Genomic DNA, 14,214 nt, shown 5'->3' with positions numbered 1-14,214 from the left:
TTAAACCTTTTGATTCTTTGTATTCAATTTACTTTTCTCCCAAAAATTTTAGTTCAACAGCATATTCATATACAAATATGAATAAAATCTTTAATTAAACATTTTAATTTCCCGGTCAAAAATGATTATTAGACATAAGTGATTTATTTTAATCTATAATATATTTCAGATTTAATTCATTTAAGGTTTATAAAAAATCTTTTAGGTATTGTTTATTAAATAAACAAATTTGCTGAATGATGGCACATATACCGTGTCGAAACGTATAAATAAATAAATAAATAGATCATTATTGACTTTTTTCGTCAAATATTTAATTTCGGTTCGAAAAGTACCAGCAATTTGTCTTAAGACACGATGCCTTGCATCACTAGTATTTTTTTTCATTTTGACCTATCCATTTTCGAGTTGGCAACCTCAGAGGGTTGCCAGATTGAGTGAACAAACTGCTGAATAATTGCTGCGACGAGGAAAAACTTAATTGAAATGGACCGCATAAAATACAACAGATGGATATTTACACAATAACTCTTTGATGGAGGCTTTGGATTTCATTGAAACATTTTCTGTATTTTTTTTCGTTCGAATAAATATGCACAGATTCAGTTTGTTTCTCGTAATAAAAATTTTGTGAAGTCTTTTGTGCGAATAATTTGGTTTTGCAATATAAAAGGGTTTATTGGAGCACATGGATGCCCAAAATGAATAACCAAAGTTTTAGTAATTTATTTTTGAGTAATACATTTACTGACTGAAAAAGGGATGCAAATTTATTCGATAGGTAAATGATAATTTTGAAATTAGGGTTTGTGGTAGGAAGTTGAAAATTTAGGGCTGTATGCGTTTCGTAAAAGTGAATTAAAATAATTTGGTTTAAAAATAAAAAATAATTAAAAGGTAGTTTCTTACAACTTACATTTCACATATAAAATTTCATAAAAATCGTTTCGCAGGAAAATTTTATTTCTAATGTGTTTGTGTATTTTGTGAGTTGTTATTTGAAATTTTATCATTTTCCAAAAATAACAACATCGTTATACAATACGTGGAAAACGAACACTTGACCGAACATTGCTTTCGGAAAGATGTTATTTTCTACGAGACTGAACGATATTATATTCTATGCATTTTTCAGTTACATAATATTTTCCTACAAATTTTATATCATACTGTAAGTTATACGACATATATATGAATTATTTATTATATATATATATATATATATATAATATATATATATATATAATTCTTCTGTAATAATATGTGTAAGATACTCCTCCTGAACGAGTATTTGGATTTTGATAAATCTTTCTGAAGTTTGTTAAGGCAAATTTTTTATTCAAAATTATTCAAAAAATTACTTATAATTACTTAATCAAAAAATTAATAATAAGTTTCATTGTGCCAAAAATTATTTTGTTTGGCGTTGGATATAAAATATTCAGTTAGTTGATCGCAGATTGAATAGTACACATATGCTGGATAGGATTTGATAAATTAATTTACTTAAAATATGAACTAAAGTAAAAATCTATATTGAAATAATGCTACGAAAATCTAGATAATGAAATTACTAAAAACTAATTAAAATTATATAATATACACATTTGCAATCACTTACTTAGTTATTTTTATACTCAAAACTATGTACTAGAGATACTTTTTTTGGCAAAACACAACGTTTGTCGGGTCATCTAGTATATACATATATATATATATATATATATATATGTATGTATATATAATATATATATATATATATATATATATCTTATATGTGAAATTCTTCTGTAATGATACTTCTCCTAAACGATTATTTTGATAAATAGTTTTGAAGTTTGTTAAGGCAAATTTTTATGATTACTTACTTATTCAAAAAATTATTTATAAGTTTCATTGTGTCAAAAATTCTTTTGTTTGGCATTGGTTATGAAATATTCAGTTAGTTGATTGCAGATTGAATAGTGCACATATGGTGTATTTACTTAAAATATATGATTTTAAATTTACACTTAAAATATATGAAATTATATAATATACACATTTGCAATCACTTCGTTATTTTTATACTAAACACTGTGTACTAGAATTATTTTTTATGGTAAAACACAAGCTTTGCTGGACCAGCTAGTATATATATTATATATATATATATATATATATATATATATATAACTTTGCCAGATGGTACAACATACTGTTTTGTTAATACTCGCAATTCCTTTTTACGAGTATATTATCCTGTTTGCAATATTTGTTCCTTTCTTATTAAGTTTAGCCTTATACATACAATTTTATTGAAAAAAAATCTGCAAAAAATATAACATGAAGCTACGTACAACATTTTATTTTTAATCGAACAGTATTAAATTCCTACAAACATTTTTAATTTATTATTATTTTTATTAAATCTACGGAAATAATTACGAATTTTTGTAGATCCATCGTTCAATCAATCGAAGTATGAAAGATTACTAAGGATTCCTTTTGCACGATGGATTTTGATTTTTACCAATTTCTTATGAGTTCTTAAGGAACCGTACAATAGATTATATAAATTTTAAGGAGATTATTGCAGAATTAAATGGACTTGTACGGGTTTTAATTTCTGTATTAAATTGGAAAATTCCTAACGTACAGATAAAGATGATTCATAGCCGATACATGTAATTGTATTTCCTGAATGCTTTATTTTCCAGTAATTTAAAATTTTGAAAATCTCACAAAAGAAAAACGAGATTTTTTTAAATTTGATTTAATTTATTTCGGTATTAAAATTTTGATTAATTTATAGTTGAAGTGCGGACTTTAGTATTTTGATACTTTGCAATATATGAATTTAGAACATTTTTCACATTTCTTTAAATAACTTCAAGTTTTTATCTTGAACATTATAATATTACGTATTAAAATTTAAAATAATTTGTAGTTGAAATGCTGACTTCAATATAACAATAATTTGCAATACATTTTTCTACTGTTATTTTTGTCTATATAGACTTAGACACAATATGTTTGGGACATTTTAGGTTTCTGAAATCTTTGAATAGATTTTGTTTTTGCGAAAGTGTTTTCGAAGTTTAGATTTGTTTTGTTTTGTCTCGTAGATTGTTTTCATGTTACTTGTTGTCTCTTTTTCGATCTTAATATCGCAAAGTTTTCTTGATGTATAAAAGTCACAATAAGTATAAGATACAATGTGGACTTAATAAACATACACACATACAACCCACACACGCACTTTTTGCAAATTTGGTGTCATTGGATTCATAATGATTTGAAACGTGGAGAAAATATAAAATCAGCCCATGGGATTTTTTAACACTGTTAAAAAATTGCTCTACATTTAGATCTCTTCGTTATTTACGCTGGATGATAAAACTCGAATAAAATTTTCACAAATACATCATGTCTGGTATGAAATACCACAAATAAATTACTTTATATTCACACACACTCGTTCATAAGCTTTAGCTTTATATAAAACTCTCAACTTCTATTACTTACAAGACTGGCTACATGTTACACAATAAAGACAATAAATAGTCGACATAAGAAAACTGAACTCCTCGTACAAAAAGGAATTTCAAACAATACCGATAGGATAAGATCTCCTCATAGAAACTATACTGCAATGCCATAATGCCATACAAACACACACTCTGGTAGAAACGAACATATCTCATGGACCAGATGTTGTACATGGTTTTATTTCAAATACTGATAATAGGAAACTTAGTGTAAAGCTCTATTCTCTATTATATTTGTTTTGGTTTCTCTGGGACAAAGGCTTTTCAATCTTTGTAGGGGGAAAAATACCAAAAATTAGTGTGTCTTAAGGCAAGATGCTTTCTTGTCTAAAGAAAAATACTAAAAACTGAGTGTATGAGGTATTTGACTTTTTTGTATAAAAATTTTACTAAATCGATTTTTTTTTATATTTTCAATGTTTAACTATTCAAAATCACGTATACCAGAGAATTTTTCAAAATTTAAACTATTTTTGGAAATTTTGCTATTTGATCACGATAATTACCTTTGTTTCCTTCTTTAACCGCGTCTTTTTCGAATTTCTTTTTTTCGATACGGTACCCACGATTTCTAGACTTCTACTGGACATTTGTGCATGTGTATATATATATATATATATATATATATATATATATATAGGTAAAATAATATTTTAAATTACTTAAATCCTCTGAAACATGATGAAGTACCATGGCTCGGTTTCCGTGTGCCGGATAAGATATTAATATCATGAAATTTCATTATTCTTCATCGTTATTGGATTATATGAACTCACAAGGCACGATTCAAAAATAATACTGAATAATTGAATAAAAGTCGAATTAACTTTACGTATTACATGAATTACTTGATACCAGTTTACAGTAAAGAGATAAATTGCTGAATTAGAATGTACGCAGTAGGGTTTGTCGGCTTTCAAAAACCGGTTTTAAAAACCAGTTGACGAAAATTCGAAAACCGTTTTTTTAGGAAAAGTCGATTTTCACTGTATAAATGGAAATTGACAAATATAACCAAATATAAAAGATAGATGAAAGCGTTTTGATTCTTGAAATCATATCGGTTTAATAGCATTTGATATCTTATCAGTCTGCAATGGTTCCCAGAAAGGTTTTGTATATATTAATTACGATTTTTATATGAGTGTATATATTAATTTAAATCAATGTGACTTCTTCTTGAAGAAGTAACTTCCTCTACTCTAACTTAAAAAAAGGGTTTTAAACCTTAGAAGCCACAAAGAACAAAAAACTTAGAATTATTATATCAGGCTTTAAAAACAATTAAGCATAATTTGGTCGCTAGTATGAGAGTATTTTCTATTTCAGGAAATTTTGTGAGTAAACAAAAGACACGTCTAAGTAGCAATTCGATAGACGTTCTCAGTTTTATGAATCATATTTTATTAAACTAGAAAAACCAATTGGAATGTTTAAAATTAATTAAATAAAATTGCTCGGAACAGACAATACCCGAGTTTAGCTTAATTGTTTTTAAAACTATAATTAATATTAACAAGTATGTATCAACATGTATCTAATATTTTTTTATTTTATTTTAATTTAATGATTTTTTTTATTTAAGAATGTAGTATTTTTATTTATTTCAATATCATAAAAATATTTTCATTCTCATATGTGAAAATGATGTATGCATAATGAAATTATTTTCAATGTTATTTAATCAAGATAAACTATTATTTTTTAGTTCTACTAATTAAAATTAAAATAATTTTGTTTATTATCTATAAAATTGAACAATAAATAAATTCAGTCAAATACTGCTCTAAATTACACTAAATTTGCGGATAAATTACAGAATATTCGAGCAAAAATTTATTTTCTATATAAAATTTGAAAACCGGTTAAAACCGGTTTTTTAGTAAAATTAAAATTCGAAAACCGGTTTTCTGAAATGTCGGTTTTTGTATAAACCCTAGTATGTACGTATTAGAAAATTTAGAAAATAGCGGCGGATAAAATGCTTAAATATCATCAAGTAGGAGGTGATTATTAGGCTGGGTGAGTGTTCCCAATTGCTGCTAAAAATATTTGATATGAATGTCGTATGTTTTTCCCAGGCCCCGTTGCAACGATGTCCGTGGCAACGCAACCCGCCGCGGCCTCCGTAAATAGGTTGGCGCGCCGCTCCGCATATGAAGCAGCCGCCGCCTTCGCCGCCGCCTTTACCGCCGCATCTTAAGATTTCTCGCCTTGATATTTCACAGTTAAGCCTTCGTAGTCTCGTAGTCTCGTAGTCTCGCTCGCCCAGATAAAAGGACAAGATCAATAAGAGTTCTTGGGGGACTCCTCATCGTAACTAGCTTATACATTAAATGTGCTTATTTTCAGGGTCGTACGCGATCAGGATACGAATTCGACCCTTATTAATTTGCTGACAATGTAGGCTCGTTTGACCTTTAGAAACATTTATTTATGAAGCCTCTATATTGTTAAAGTAAAAGTCCTGTATGCGCACTGGGCTTGTCTGTAAATGGCATTGTACTAATAATATTATTGAAGTAAAAGCTCTTTACGTGACTAGGGGGTAACTCATCGAAAAGCACTGTCAAAGTAATGGAAATGAAGCTCACTGAAATTTTTTACCAAAAAACGCGCATCTCGGCCATTTACTAAAGACATAATTTGGTATGGAAAATACGCCATGCCAAACTATATACTGATCGACCCATAGCGGCAAATGATCTTCCTCGATCCTTGGCTCGATCTTCCTTCAGAACAAATAAATCTTTTGTTTTGTTTTCCTTTTTTTGTATAATCGTTTATTATTACAAATATTGTTATGTGATTTTTTTGGAGAAAAATTTTATTTTCCTCCTTTTTTGTCACACAATTGTATCACACCTTTTATATTTAAAATACTTATTATTGTATTGATAGAATAGATATGAAGAATGATATACCTGCGGGCAGAAATCCGAACAAAATTGAAAGTGTTAGATACACATTCATAGTTATTGAAATATATGTCTCTATTATTATTATTAGTAACGGAAATGCGTTACGGCACAAATTCTGATTAGTCATTGGCCATCGATCATTCTAAGCGTACAGAGAAATAAGCGCAAATGAAATGATATTCTTAAAGCTATGTTTGTTTTTATAATTCGAACAAGTTTTTATAATTCTATGAAAATTTAATTTCACACGTTTCTTGGATTTTGTTGAATGCTCCCGTTACCTTTGAAATTATAACTGAGAGATTCTTTACTTTTTAAATTACTTTTGATTATTTTGATAATTAACTTCGCAAAAAATCGAAAATGAAAACTTTTTTTTAGATCTTTACGTTTCAGAGGTTTCTGAACCTATTTGCATACCTTAGAAAATATGGACCTATGTGTGTGTGTGTGAGGTTACAAATTTTTGTCGACAATTTCGCTAACATAAACCGATTTGAGTAATTCAACTCCAAATCAGCTATGTAGCGCGATTGCTGAAAAAAAATTCAACATTTTCAAAAAAAAATCAAAATATAAAAAAAATCAATTTTTTCAAAAATGTCAAATTTCATCAAAAATTTCAAAATTTCTCAAAAATCTAATTTTTTCAAAGTTTTTTTTAATAATTTAGTTTTTGGTACGGGACCCCAGCGTTTTGCCTTAAGGCACGATGCCATGCACCACAAGTTTTACATAATTCTTCATGATTTTCGAGAATTATAAAATAAATGTAATTTTGCAATGTATAAAAAACTTTGATAGTTACTGTTTTTTAAATGCCTCCCGACAATTTTACATTGATTTTCCAATTTTTGATCTTTTTCTTTTTTTAAACCGGAATTTATTCCTATTTTCCTAACCATATCTATTTATTTAGCAAAAAACGTGTTATTCTTAGATTTTTAAGTTTTTATTTATTTTCTTGAATTTTTTTATGATAAAACTTTAAAGTATTTTATCATTTTACAATGTTGATTAAATATGAGGTTTTTATTATGGAACTGCCTGCACAGATTAGTACATTTTGGTTAGTCACCATCAATACGTTGAATTCTGGGATACCTTGTATATATATATATATATATATATATATATATATATATATATATATTTATATAAATCTCAGGTCTTACATCGACTTAAACTGAAGTACAGTAATTATGCATTGGATAAGGACTCCATGGCAAAATCTCTAGAATTTACAAGAATAAGACTACTTGTTCGGAACTAACTTCCACTTAATACGAGCTCTTCTCTTGTAATAGATTTTTAAATAGAAAACGCTTTTTATAAAAAATAGATAAAGCAGTGAAACCAATTACAATGAATAAAATATTTAAACTATGAGGGCAATTGATAAAATTTAATTGATAGCTAAATCTTGATTCTTATAATATTTTTTGTTAGGGCTTATAGGAAAACCAAAATTCTCGACTTTCAAATAGTATTTTTTCTAAAAGAGTATTTTTTCTATTACGAACCGGTTTTCGAACTCCTTCATTTTTTCCTAAAAGCAGGTTTGTATTGAATTTTGATACACAAGATTAATAACATAAATGAAAAGCATTGTCTGTAATAAATTCAGTGTAAATATTACAACCAGGTGCATTATAAATCAATAAATAATTTTACCCTTAACATACTGTATCCATTACATAAATACATAAAATATTCATTAATATAAACGGTACGAATATTCTCGAGATAAAGACGTTTTTCTCCTCGTAATTAAAATATACATCGAGTTATTTTTCTTCATTAAAGCAAGAAGTTGTCTGGGAGTGCATAACGTACATTCGTTTTCTAGAAATTATTTACTGTGCAAAAAAATAATAATGGGATAATAAATTTGAATTTAAAACTTATTCGAGAGTAGGTTGCGTTTTACTAATTACTTTTGTAGAGATTAATTAAATTTATTTCGCGTCGTAATAAAACTACAAATTTGGGTAAGCGGATTTTCATATAAAATCCATAATAAAACATAAAAATGAGTAGTTTTTTATTAACTGCAGAAAAATTGTATTAGTTTTTTTTTCGGTATAAAATAATGACATGATTGTCCTAAATTCTTTAGAAATAAAATTATTTGTTTACCTTGAATTTAAAATTTTCAAAATTGTTCTGCATAGAGAGACTTCTTCAAAAATATGTACTGAAGTATTTTGGCAAGTTTTATTAAAATTTAACGTTGAGTTCTGGGACACCCTGTATATTTTTATGTATATATGTTTATGTGTGTGTGCATGTGGCCACGTAAATATGAAATATGTTTCCATATCCATTTTACAGTCTTAGTGTTTGCTCGTTATTTACTCTCGTCCTCGGGGATCACGTTCTCGGTGCAAACTTTAAAATTCCGAGTAAAACTTTAATGGAAAGCAAAAATTATCATATCTTTCATATATTTTTTTAGTAAAAGACATATCTTTATTACTCTATATAATTTTCATAAATATTTAGGAGTCTAAGTATTTAGTAGGACGTAGGAATTTAAGTAAATTGATAACTAACTTCGCGAAGAAAAAAATTGTTTTCATAAAAAAATTCGAATTGCTAATTTTGTGTTTCTCGATGTTTCAAGCTATTCTAAATCGAATGAGACCAAATTTGAAAAAAGTATGTGTGTGTGTGTATGTGAGCCGATTTTTGACTTTTCCTGAACAGATTAAAGTGTGAAATTATACGAATATGAAATTACTTTTCCGACGATCTATTATTATTTTCTAGACAATTATATTTTCTTGCTAAAAACTCAGTCTCGTCTTGTTTTTGTTTTTCTGCGCCTTCTGATCAAAAATATGTGCTATTTCCGATTTCATGAATAATGTATAAAGTATAGCCCGCGGGCAGAACTTGTAATAAATATTATAACCAGAGTATATAAAGAGAAATATTTTTGATTCATTGCCAATACATTTATATGCATTATTGATGTAAGGGAAAAAACTAGTGGTGTATGCCGTTGCGTCTTGAGACGAGATGCTGGAGAAATAAAATTGATGGACGACTTGAATTTAAAAATTGATTATTTACACCTGAAAATGCCAACTTCTAATTACATCTATATTTTAAATTTATTTATAGTAAGATAAAAACAAGGTTTTATGATCAAAGTACTTTATCAAACAAAAATTAATGCAAGAAATTATTTTTATCAAGACTCATTATAATTGGAATCGCGTAGAGTCTGATATAAATAAATTACAAACATTAATAAAAACTCTTATATAGGTACAAATTAATTATCTTATCTTATATTATTGCGAAATGAGCATTTCATTACGAGTCGTGACGAATGTAGCAATTTCTGCTCTTCTTGAAATGTGATTCATTTGCAATATTACGTCACGCCCGAGTAATATTTCTGAAGCGGAGATTATTTTAGTTAAATAAATTCTTGTTATCAAATCTTGTCAGATGTTCGAGATGCAGAATTTCATAAACTGATATAAAATAGAGTTGGCTTTGGTTTCAAATGATAGTGAAGTGCTTTTTGCTTCCTTTGTATATAAATTTTATATATCAATTTTACTCATTCAGCTTAAAATTTATTAAAATGTCTAAACAAAACGTACAAAAAGTATTGGAAACTTTACCGATCGGCTTTTTCAAAGATTATACGGGTTTGCTCGATACTGATTGCCTCAACAATTTTCCATGACCTAATTAAAAATATTTTCCAACAATTTTTTTCTACTTTTATCCGAACGCGAAAGGAATTTCAGCATATAGCTATTCATAATAAAACACTAATTAAAATACAATTTCATTGGAATTGCATTATTTTGTATAAATAAACTTATAAAGGTAAACTGAATTAAAGTAATTTTGTATTAGATAAGGTATTGGAGCAAATATCGAGCTTTTACAAGGATAGGAGTTTGTTTGAAATTAATTTTCAGTTTAGTTAAGTTTTTATCCTTACATTTTAGACACAATTAGCGCCTTTTGTACATTACAAAACAATATAAGTATGTACAGTGAAAAGTTCTTTAATCTTATTAGACCATAGACACTCTTCGTAGAAGTGTTTAATTTCACTTCCTAATAAAAGGTTCACCAAAAAACTTTTTTATTTGAAAATTATATAAAAAACTGCTGCATATATATTTTTTTAATTGAAAGTAAAATCCTTCCGAAAAATGGAAAATAGTAGATAACGATCCGCATTTTGTTTTTTGAAAATTGCAGTAAAAAAGTACTAAATATTTTTCAAATTCTTTTCAAATGCAAGTACTATTTTATTCAAATGGATGTTTCGTTTGATTATTGAAAGAATATAAAAATGAAAAAATGAAAATAAAATGTTAGATGCCGGTTCACCATTTTTTTGAAAATTGCTGAATATTTTCTCAAATTTAATTTTTATTTGAAAAAACAATTTTTCAAGTGGCTGCCTCTGCTAACCAATAAAAAAATAGGAATAAAAACTTAGATGCCGGTTCGTCATTTTTTTTGTGAAAATGCTGTAAAAAAACTACGGCCCATTTTCTCAATTTTTTCTGCTTTTATTTAAAAGTACAATTTCATTCAAATCTCGACTGACCATTGAAAAACAAATGAAAATGAAAAAATAGAAATGAAAACTCCGGTCCGCCATTTTTTATATTTATATCAGATTAGTCAAATTTTCAAATGTTTTTTGAAATTAGTTTAATATTAAATCTCGATTTGGAAAGACATGTAACGTATGACATTATATTTGACATACATGCGGTTTCGATTTGTCTCATCTGTTTTCACAATAATTGAATTATTTTAATCAAATATGCATATGAAATCTTCAAACATTGTCACATGTCGCATATTCTAGTATTATACCACCTGCACAAGACAATTCAGACAAAATTTCAGACACAATATACATGAAGTAATTTATTCATAATTACATTTATGAGACAAATCCTATTTTCAAAATTTTAATAAAATAGTGCAAAATAGTATATTTTTATTCATATATATCCTTAATAAAAATTCGTATTAGAGCTGCATAATATACATGAGCAACTATTATGATATAGCAAATATTGAAACAAGAAAACATTATGCAGATATTGCAATTGCACAAGATGATATAGTGATAGTGCGTTCTGCAATATTGAAACAATAAAATATGATGTAGGATTTAATATGTCTGCCAAATGCAGAATTTTAATAACAGTAAATATCTAGAATATTTATAGAGAATAAAATTATAAAACAAGTGCACTGAACACACATAAAATATGATTCGGGTCGAATCCGGGTGAAAATCTTAATTGGTGCTACTAGAAACAGTTTAATTATTATTCTTTTTAATTATAATATTAAAATTTTCTTCAAATCAAAATAAAAGTGAATACGATTGAAATTTTTGAATAAAATTTAATATTTTAGGAAATATCAATCAATCGACGCTTCTGTTTGCTTGTTAAATTTATGTTTGTACTTTGACATTTTATTACTTTTTATTTTTCTGAAGGAGAAGTTTATGTTTTCACAAAAAAAAATCATGAGCATTTTGTAAGCTAAAAATATTTTTTTATTGTTTAAACAACATGCATATTATTTATGTAAGAAAATCAGTTACCTTTGAAAAAATGCGTGTATTTCTTTGCGGGTAAAAAAACACGGACATCTCAAAATTGAGTAAAGTTAAAAAAAATTATCAACAATATTTGAAAGTAGAGGGCGAAAGATTCTTACAACTTTGCTATCAGAAGATAAACCACAATGTTTAAAAATCCCAAACAAAAGTATTTTCTTTCGATGTTATATTTTATGGCTGTGAGCACTGTTATTTAGTTCACGAGACCTTGATATTTTTCAAATATACGTTCAAGTAAAACCTTGAAAAATTCACTTTTATATTGAAAAAAAAATGCTAAATGAAAATCACTACAAAAACGCTCTTTTTGTCAGTTTTTAATATGATGAATAACAAATATTGAACGAAAAATAAATAATAATATTTTCAGCATCAAACATATTTAATAAATTATAAGAAAATTAATTTATTTCAATAAAAAAACTATTTTAAATATTTTATTTTTTGTATAGATAAAAATTAAATTTGGTTCGTACAGATATAACCTCTTTTTTACTCTCTAGTTTTTTATTTTCATATTTTCTCATTTTGTAAAAAATGATTTTGTTATTTGTTTACCTTGAATAAATTCATGCTATCAATTATATATAAACACTAATTTAAAAAAAGATTAAAACCAATTATGCTCTTTGTTTTGATTTTTCAAACAAACTAGCTTATACACACATAAAATTTAGTTTTGATTCTAAAACGGGAATTTCCCAGATTTTGTTAATCTACAGATTTTCATTATAGACATAGACTGACGATGAAAATGTTATTGTAGATATAAGCAAACCTTAGTTTAGTGTTAATAATTTCGTGTAAATGCATAATTAATAAAAAAATTTAAAAACAATTCAAAAACCGTGTAAGATCGAAAACATGTTTACAAGAAATAAAGCAATTTTACAAGAGATAATGTAAATAATTCGTCATTCCAAGTCTGCTGATGAGTATTTTTGGCGAAATACCAGATCAAGGTTATATAATGTGTTAGGCCTGGTGCACACGACGCCAGATTTTCTGATTAGTGCATGCCGGGCAGGTTGTTACCTAGCAACGATATGACAAATTATAATTTACGATTTTGTCCGACATATTTAACGATCTTGCCAGCCAGATTTCAAGTTTAAGCTCTTTATTTATAACGGCAGTATCCTTAACACAATTTCTGTCTTAACCGTTGCAAAATCATTATTACTCATGAAATAAGTGAAAATCTGGCGCTAAATTCTTGCTCACCTTACCAGAAAACTTGACAAAAATCCTGTATAAAAAAATACTGGCGTCGTGTGCACCGGACTTTATACCTATAATAACAAATGTACCTATGAAATTTATATTTTGCATTGGTTGAATAATGTACCTATTATTTCGTAAAATACCTTTAAAATTAAAAATAAAACATTGGATCTATTTGGCTCTTACTCTCGTCCCATTTTACTCCGCCTATGAGGTAAAAGGATCCAGGAGCCATATTTCTGAAAAATATAAAAAAATCACACTTTTACCATAATGAATTAGCTAGGAGTTTTACTGAACATAGTCAGATAGTTGTTTGCTTGATATGTGTTATTTTTTGTGATATATTTGGACCTTTGTGCCCCGCCCTATATTATTTATATATATATATACATATATATATATATATATATATATATATATATATTAGGGTGGTCCTTAAAATGGTCATTTTTGAATTTCTTTGCTCCCAGGGGCTCAAATGGTTCCAAATAGATAAAAAACAATTCTCTGAAAGTTTTAGCTCTTATTATTAACGTTTAGATAGAGCGCAATTCAATCAAAGTTTGTATGGAAAGAATGTTTGTAATGGAAAAAATTTTGAAAATTAACAAAAAATGTTTTAGGTATAACTTAGCGACAAATAAATAAGTTTTATTCATGCATTTTTATTCGCTAAAATATATCTAAAAAACATTTTTCCATGCTATTTCCATACAAAACTTTGATTGAGTTGCGCTCTATCTAAACGTTAATATTAAGAGATAAAACTTTCAGAGAATTGTTTTTCATCTATTTGCAACCATTTGAGCCCATGGGAGCAAGGAAATTTGACTATTTTAAGGACCACCCTAATATATATATATATATATATATATATATATAAGGGTGGTCCTTGATATGGACA

The 14,214-nt window shown here is 27.1% G+C and overlaps 1 protein-coding gene across 1 annotated transcript in view; it reads left to right on the top strand.

Moving 5' to 3' along the window:
• Positions 1-14,214, top strand: part of LOC113363574 (zwei Ig domain protein zig-8-like) — a 160,631-nt gene that overhangs the window by 82,004 nt on the left and 64,413 nt on the right. The window lies entirely within an intron of this gene.

This window comes from Ctenocephalides felis, unplaced genomic scaffold (assembly GCF_003426905.1).
Source record: "Ctenocephalides felis isolate EL2017-DRISC unplaced genomic scaffold, ASM342690v1 CF-g0.4_SCAFFOLD_00845, whole genome shotgun sequence".
NCBI classification, from domain to species: Eukaryota; Metazoa; Arthropoda; class Insecta; order Siphonaptera; family Pulicidae; genus Ctenocephalides; species Ctenocephalides felis.
The sequence above is the reverse complement of the archived record's forward strand: the minus strand, read 5'-3'. Positions and strand labels throughout refer to the sequence as shown.